The sequence below is a fragment of the Moschus berezovskii genome, chromosome 2 (assembly GCF_049115385.1).
Source record: "Moschus berezovskii isolate FMDL1 chromosome 2, NW_MosBer_1.0, whole genome shotgun sequence".
NCBI lineage: Eukaryota > Metazoa > Chordata > Mammalia > Artiodactyla > Moschidae > Moschus > Moschus berezovskii.
Genome location: NC_142461.1, coordinates 117,076,004 through 117,082,714, shown reverse-complemented (window position 1 = coordinate 117,082,714; position 6,711 = coordinate 117,076,004).

Sequence of the window (6,711 nt, the reverse complement as noted above, 5' to 3'; positions counted from 1 at the left end):
ACTTCCTCCTTACGCTTTGCAATAAAGCCCCTCTAATCCCTCCCTTCTTAAACCTACACCAGTCAGGTTTTGTGCAAGTCAATGTCACCAGTGGCTGCCATATTGCTAAGCCCTGTGTTCATTTCCATCTTCATCTCAAGGGCTCCAACAGTAGCATTTAACACAGTGGGCCACTCCCTTTTCCTCCAGAGCTGTTCACCTAGCTTCCAGAACCACCTACCCTCTCTTGGATCTCCTCCTGCCTCAGTGCTTCCTTCTTCTCAATCTTTGCTGCATCCTCCTCTTCTCAATCTTATATATATATATATATATAATTTACAACATTATATGGGGTTTCCCAGGTGGCGTTAGAGGTAAAGAACCCGCCTGCCAATCCAGGCAACATAAGAGATGCAGGTTCGATCCCTGGGTCAGGAAGATCCCCTAGAGAAGGAAATAGCAACCCACTCCAGCATTCATCCCTGGAGAATCCCATGGACAGATGAGCCTGGTGGGCTCCAGACCATGGGGTTACACAGAGTCAGGCTCGACTGAGGCGACTTAGCATGCACAGTGTTATATGTTTCACGTGTACAACACAGTGATTCACAATTTTGCAAACTTATACTTCATGTACAGTGGCTATATCTTTTGCTGTACAATAGATCCTTGTAGCTTATTGATTTTATACACAGTAGATTGTACGTCCGGAGAAGGCAATGGCAAGCCACTCCAGTCCTCTTGCCTAGAAAATCCCATGGATGGAGGAGCCTGGTAGGCTCCAGTCCGTGGGGTCGCTAAGGGTCGGACACGACTGAACGACTTCACTTTCACTTTTCACTTTCACACACTGGAGAAGGAAATGGCAACCCATCCAGTGTTCTTGCCTGGAGAATCCCAGGGACGGGGGACCCTGGTGGGCTTCCGTCTATGGGGACACACAGAGTTGGACACGACTGAAGTGATGCAGCAGCAGCAGCAGATTGTACGTCTCAATTCCCTACCCTTATCTTGCTCCTCCCCCATTCCCTCTCTGCACTGGTAACCACTAGTTTATTCTTTGTATCTGTGAATCTGCTCTTTGTCATATTTACTCGTTTGTTGTATTTTTTAGATTCCACATATAAGTGATATCATACAGTATCTGTCTTCTGTCTGACCTATTTTACTAAGCACAATACCCTCCACATTCATCCATGTTGTTGCAAATAGCAAATTTCCTCTTTTTCATGGCCAAGTGGTATTTCGAGGTGTGTGTGTGTGTGTGTCGGGGTGTGTGTGTGTGAAATAATGCTGCTATGAACATTGGGGTGCATGTATCTTTTCCAATTAGTGCTTTCATTTCCTTTGGACATATACCTAGGAGTAGAATCACTGAATCATATGTAGCTCTATTTTTAGTTTTTTGAGGAATCTTCATGCTCTTTTCCACAGCAGCTGCACCAATTTACATTCCCACTAACAGTGCACAAGTGTTTCCTTTTCTTCATGTCCTTGCCAAAATGTATCTGTGGTCTTTTTGATGATCGCCATTCTGACAGGTGTGAGGTGCTAGCTCATTGTGATCTTGACATTAGCTCTCTTCTCTGCCTATGCTCATCCCTTTGATCTTATGCAGTCATGGTTTTAAGCACCATTTAACCTAGTCTAGACTTCTCTAAACTCCTGACTCCTGAATCCAACTGCCTGCTCAGACTTCTGATAAACACCTCAAACTAACAGAGCTCATGATTTTCCTCCCTTTTAACCTGCTCCAGCCACAGCCTTCCTTAAATCACTTGTTGGCACCTAAAGCCTTCCTAATGCTTAAGCCAAAACCCTGCAAATCATCTTTGATCATCATCCTCTCTGTCTTTTGCATCCAGGTCCAATCCTCAGGAAATCCTGTAAGCCTTAGCATCAAAATACAGTTCCCAAATCCAGCTATTTTTCATCTGCCTCCCTGTATCCGCTCAGGTCTCACCCACCACCATCTACTGCTTGAATTGTTGTATAACTCCTAAGTTGTCTCCCCTGCAGCTCCTGTCACCATAGGAGCCAGAACTGCCCTTTTACAACATGTGTCAGATCATGTCTCTTCTGCTCAGAACCCTGCTGGGGCTCCTCATCTCACACAGAATAAAAGTCTACAGGTGGTGCTGTGTCCCCTTGACTCCTAGGCTACACCTGGACCTCATCCTCCAGCCAGCTCCCCATCACTCACTCTGCTCCAGCCTGGCTGGGTTCTTTGCTCATCTTCAGCACACCAGACCCATCCTCCTTGGGGACTTCTGCTGATCATTCTGCCCAGAATGCTCATCCCACAGGTATCTGTGTCTCCTTCAAGTCTTTGCTCAAATGCTCCATCCTCACTGACCCTCCAACCTACCACACTTACAGCTGCAATCCCCTCTCCAGCTGTCCTGACCTCCTGAAACCCTGCTCTATTTTTTCCTTTGCCCATAGCATTTTCACCAATTGAGATACTAAATAATACACTTATTATCTATCTCGCTCTATATATTTTTATTGACAGTCTCCACCAACTAGAATGCATTTTTCCTGGGGAACAGAAATATTCACTTTATTTACTGATGTATTCCAAACGCCTAGAACTGTGTCTAGCATGTAGCAATGCCCAGTGACAAAACTTTTTAATAAATGAATACATGGACAGAATCCTTTCACAGTATATATGTGTATCAAATCATCACATTATATACTTTAAATAGCTTACAATTTTATTATATCTCAGTAGAACTGCAAACAAGATTAATCTTCTCCTGAAAATAGCATTTCCCTAGCAGTGGTTAATCCATAAAAACCTAAAAATTATGAGAAATCTTTTGACTTCAAGTAACATAAAATAGGGCTTGGGGATAGTGAAAATAAATACAGAAATATATACATAAATGCATGGAAAGAGACTGGGTTATGCATATACAATAACCCATTAACCATAGGTTTTCTGGTAGAAGATTAACTGGTAAGCATTTTTTCTTTTTGTTCATCTGTTTTCTAATTTTTCTATAATAAAGTTGAATTACTTGACTAATAAACTTTTCACTGAAAACAGCAGGTTTACTCTTGAGGGTGATAGCAGTTTTAATAATTTTTTAGTCTACAGCTCCAATGGTTCACCTATAAAAGGGAATAGGTAAGATGCTGGAAATGTGGGGAAGGCGCCCTCTAACACCATTCTGAAGACATGGTGATGACCCCCTGACCAGACAGGGTGAGAAATTCTGTCTTGATTTGAGTTTCGCCAGAAGCAGACCCTGCAAGTAGTTGATCAGAGAAGTGGCAGGGTGGGGAGAGTGGGACAGAAGAGAGAAGCAAGAATAAAGTCAGGGTTGTCAGGCCACTTCCAGCACGGGCACCGATGCTGCATCCCATGGACGTACTCAAGGGTGCAGAGCATGCCCGGTTACCCCATCAGAGAGGGGAATTTATCCTCCGACAGCTGTTGAGGGCTCCTTCCAAGGGCATTAACTCCCTTGAATTTACAACACGTCCCCTGTGTTCCCAGAGCCAGAAAACAAAACAACTCAGGCAGAGGGTTGCAGGTGTGGGAAGTCAGTAGATTGTTCCAAGTGGAGATGAAGGCCAAGGGGATGTGGCTGAGCACTGAGAGGGCCTGCAGTGAGTCCGTGGTTAGTCTCTGATTTCGCTCTTTGGGCGGAGCTTCCCTATCTGTTGCCCTCCGTGGCTCCTGGATGAGGCCCCTGCCAGGTTCTACCTGGTCCCTTACCTCCAAGGCCACCTGTGAGGTGAGCAGTGCGGAGACTGCCCTCTTGCGGAGACTGAGGAGGTTGCAGCCCATTTTCGGCCGCTGCGTCTTTGGGGCACCCAGGGAAGGACTCATTGAAGGCTTGAGTGAGGGAGTGAAAGTCGCTCAGTCGACTCTTTGCGACTCTTTGCGACCCCGTAGACTACACAGTCCATGGAATTCTCCAGGCCAGAATACTGGAGTGGGTAGCCTTTCTCTTCTCCAGGGGATCTTCCCAACCCAGGGATCGAACCCAGGTCTCCCTTATTGCAGGTGGGAAGCCCCACTGAAGCCTTGGGCAACCAAAATTTTTGTAGTCTGAATTCAAGAACTCTTTGGTCGTAGAATTCCTTCAAATACTTAGTAAACTGAAATTTTCTTTTGCAGTCATTTTTACGTGCCAGTATTGGTAGTATATTAAAAAGCAGAGACATTACTTTGCCAACAAAGGCCCATCTAGTCAAGGCTATGGTTTTTCCCGTGGTCATGGATGGATGTGAGAGTTGGACTGTGAAGAAAGCTGATCGTCGAAGAATTGATGCTTTTGAACTGTGGTGTTGGAGAAGACTCTTGAGAGTCCCTCATACTGCAAGGAGATCCAACCAGTCCTTTCTAAAGGAGATCAATCCTGGGTGTTCATTGGAAGGACTGATGCTAAAGCTGAAACTCCAATACTTTGGCCACCTCATGTGATGAGTTGACTCACTGGAAAAGACTCTGATGCTGGGAAAGGTTGGGGGCGGGAGGAGAAGGGGACGACAGAGAATGAGATGACTGGATGGCATCACCGACTCTGTGGACATGAGTTTGAGTGAACTCCGGGAGTTGGTGATGGACAGGGAGGCCTGGCATGCTGTGATTCATGGGTTCACGGAAAGTCGGACACGACTGAGCGACTGAACTGAACTGAACTGATGCATATCTAAGGTTCTCTGCTGCTGCTGCTAAGTCACTTCAGTCGTGTCCGACTCTGTGTGACCCCATAGACGGAAGCCCACCAGGCTCCCCCGTCCCTGGGATTCTCCAGGCAAGAACACTGGATGGGTTGCCATTTCCTTCTCCAACGTGTGAAAGTGAAGTCGCTCAGTCGTGTCCGACCCTTAGCGACCCCACGGACTGCAGCCTACCAGGCTCCTCCATCCATGGGATTTTCTAGGCAAGAGTACTGGAGTGGCTTGCCATTCCAGACACAATTCTCAAGCCCAGTTTACTTCTTTGCATCCTAACCCCTAGGCTTCTCTCCCCCAACTTAGTGGAAACCACCTTGAAGCTCCTCTGGGAAAGAAATGGGCCTGAGCATGAAGAGCATTGCCTTAAAGGGTTTTTGCTACAGTGGTGAGACAGTTGGGAAATCCTAATGGGGTTTTGTTTTGCTCAAAGCCTTGATTCCACATTATCCCTTACTCTTCGGGTTCAAAGCAGAAGGCTCCAGATTTCTGGACTCATTCTAATCCCCTTCATTTCTGTTCTTGAACTAGCCAATTATTGTCTGAGTTTGACTCTTCCTTGCACAGACTCACTAAGCAAAACCAACAAGAACTGGGAATTCCCTGGTGGTCCAGCAGCTAAGGTCCGTATAGTCAAAGCTATGGTTTTTCTAATAGTCATGTATGAAAGTGAGAGCTGGACAATAAAAAAAAGACTGAGCACCAAAGAATTGATGCCTTCAAACTGTGGTGCTGGAGAAGACTCTTGAGAGTCCCTTGGACTGCAAGGAGATCAAACCAGTCCATCCTAAAGGAGATCAGTCCTGGGTGTTCATTGGAAGGACTGATGCTAAAGCTGAAACTGCAATACTTTGGCCACCTCATATGAAGAGTTGACTCACTGGAAAAGACTCTGATGGTGGGAAAGGTTGGGGGCGGGAGGAGAAGGGTCAGCAGAGGATGAGATGGTTGGATGGCATCACTGACTCAATGGACATGAGTTTGAGCAAACTCAGGGGCAGAGTGAAGGATAGGGAGGCCTGGCGTGCTGCAGTCCATGGGTCGCAAAGGGTAGGATATGACTGAGTGACTGAACCACCACCACCACCAGTGGTTAGGACTCTGCATTTCCACAGCAGGGGGCAGAGGTTTCATCCCTGGTCAGGGAACTAAGATCCCACAGGCTGTGCGGCTTGGTAAAAACAAACAAACAAGCAACACTAACTTTGCACTTTCCAACTTCTTCTAAAGTCACTGACTTGTCACATACTTTGCTCATGAAGTAATCGAAGACAACAGTTTTTTGTAATTTGCCATTATCTTCATTGGAGAAGGCAATGGCACCCCACTCCAGTACTCTTCCTGGAAAATCCCATGGATGGAGGAGCCTGGTAGGCTGCAGTCCGTGGGGTCGCTAAGAGTCAGACACGACTGAGCGACTTCACTTTCACTTTTCACTTTCATGCATTGGAGAAGGAAATGGCAACCCACTCCAGTGTTCCTGCCTGGAGAATCCCAGGGACAGGGGAGCCTGGTGGGCTGCCATCTATGGGGTCGCACAGAGTCAGACACAACAGAAGCGACTTAGCAGCAGCAGCATTATCTTCATCTTTTCTGCCTCCAATACCAATTTTCTTGCCTTCCTCCACTGTGCTACATATTTTAGGATCCCCAATGCAAGGGAGTAAAATTTATATTAATAATCATAAAACCATCTGCAGTACAAATTTCAATGGACTTAACACTGTGAAACTCCTGTTCCCATTCATGAAATAGAGCTGGGTGGTGATCAGGCCAATGTGCTGCCCTCTTCCCTAGAGTCATTCAAGGATGCAAGATATCAAAGCCCCTTTCAACATGTGGGTTTCCAAGGTTACCCTGAGAGTCACATCCATTCCAGGTCCTTTCCAGCCAGTCAGAGACTAGAAGAGCATGGATAAGCTCCAGTGGGAGGACCGTGAGTCTCACAAAATTTCCCCTCCCATTTCATTTTCTAGAACTCCGTCCCATGGCCTCATCTAGATGTAAGGAGAATGGTGGAAAGATGTATTCCTGGCT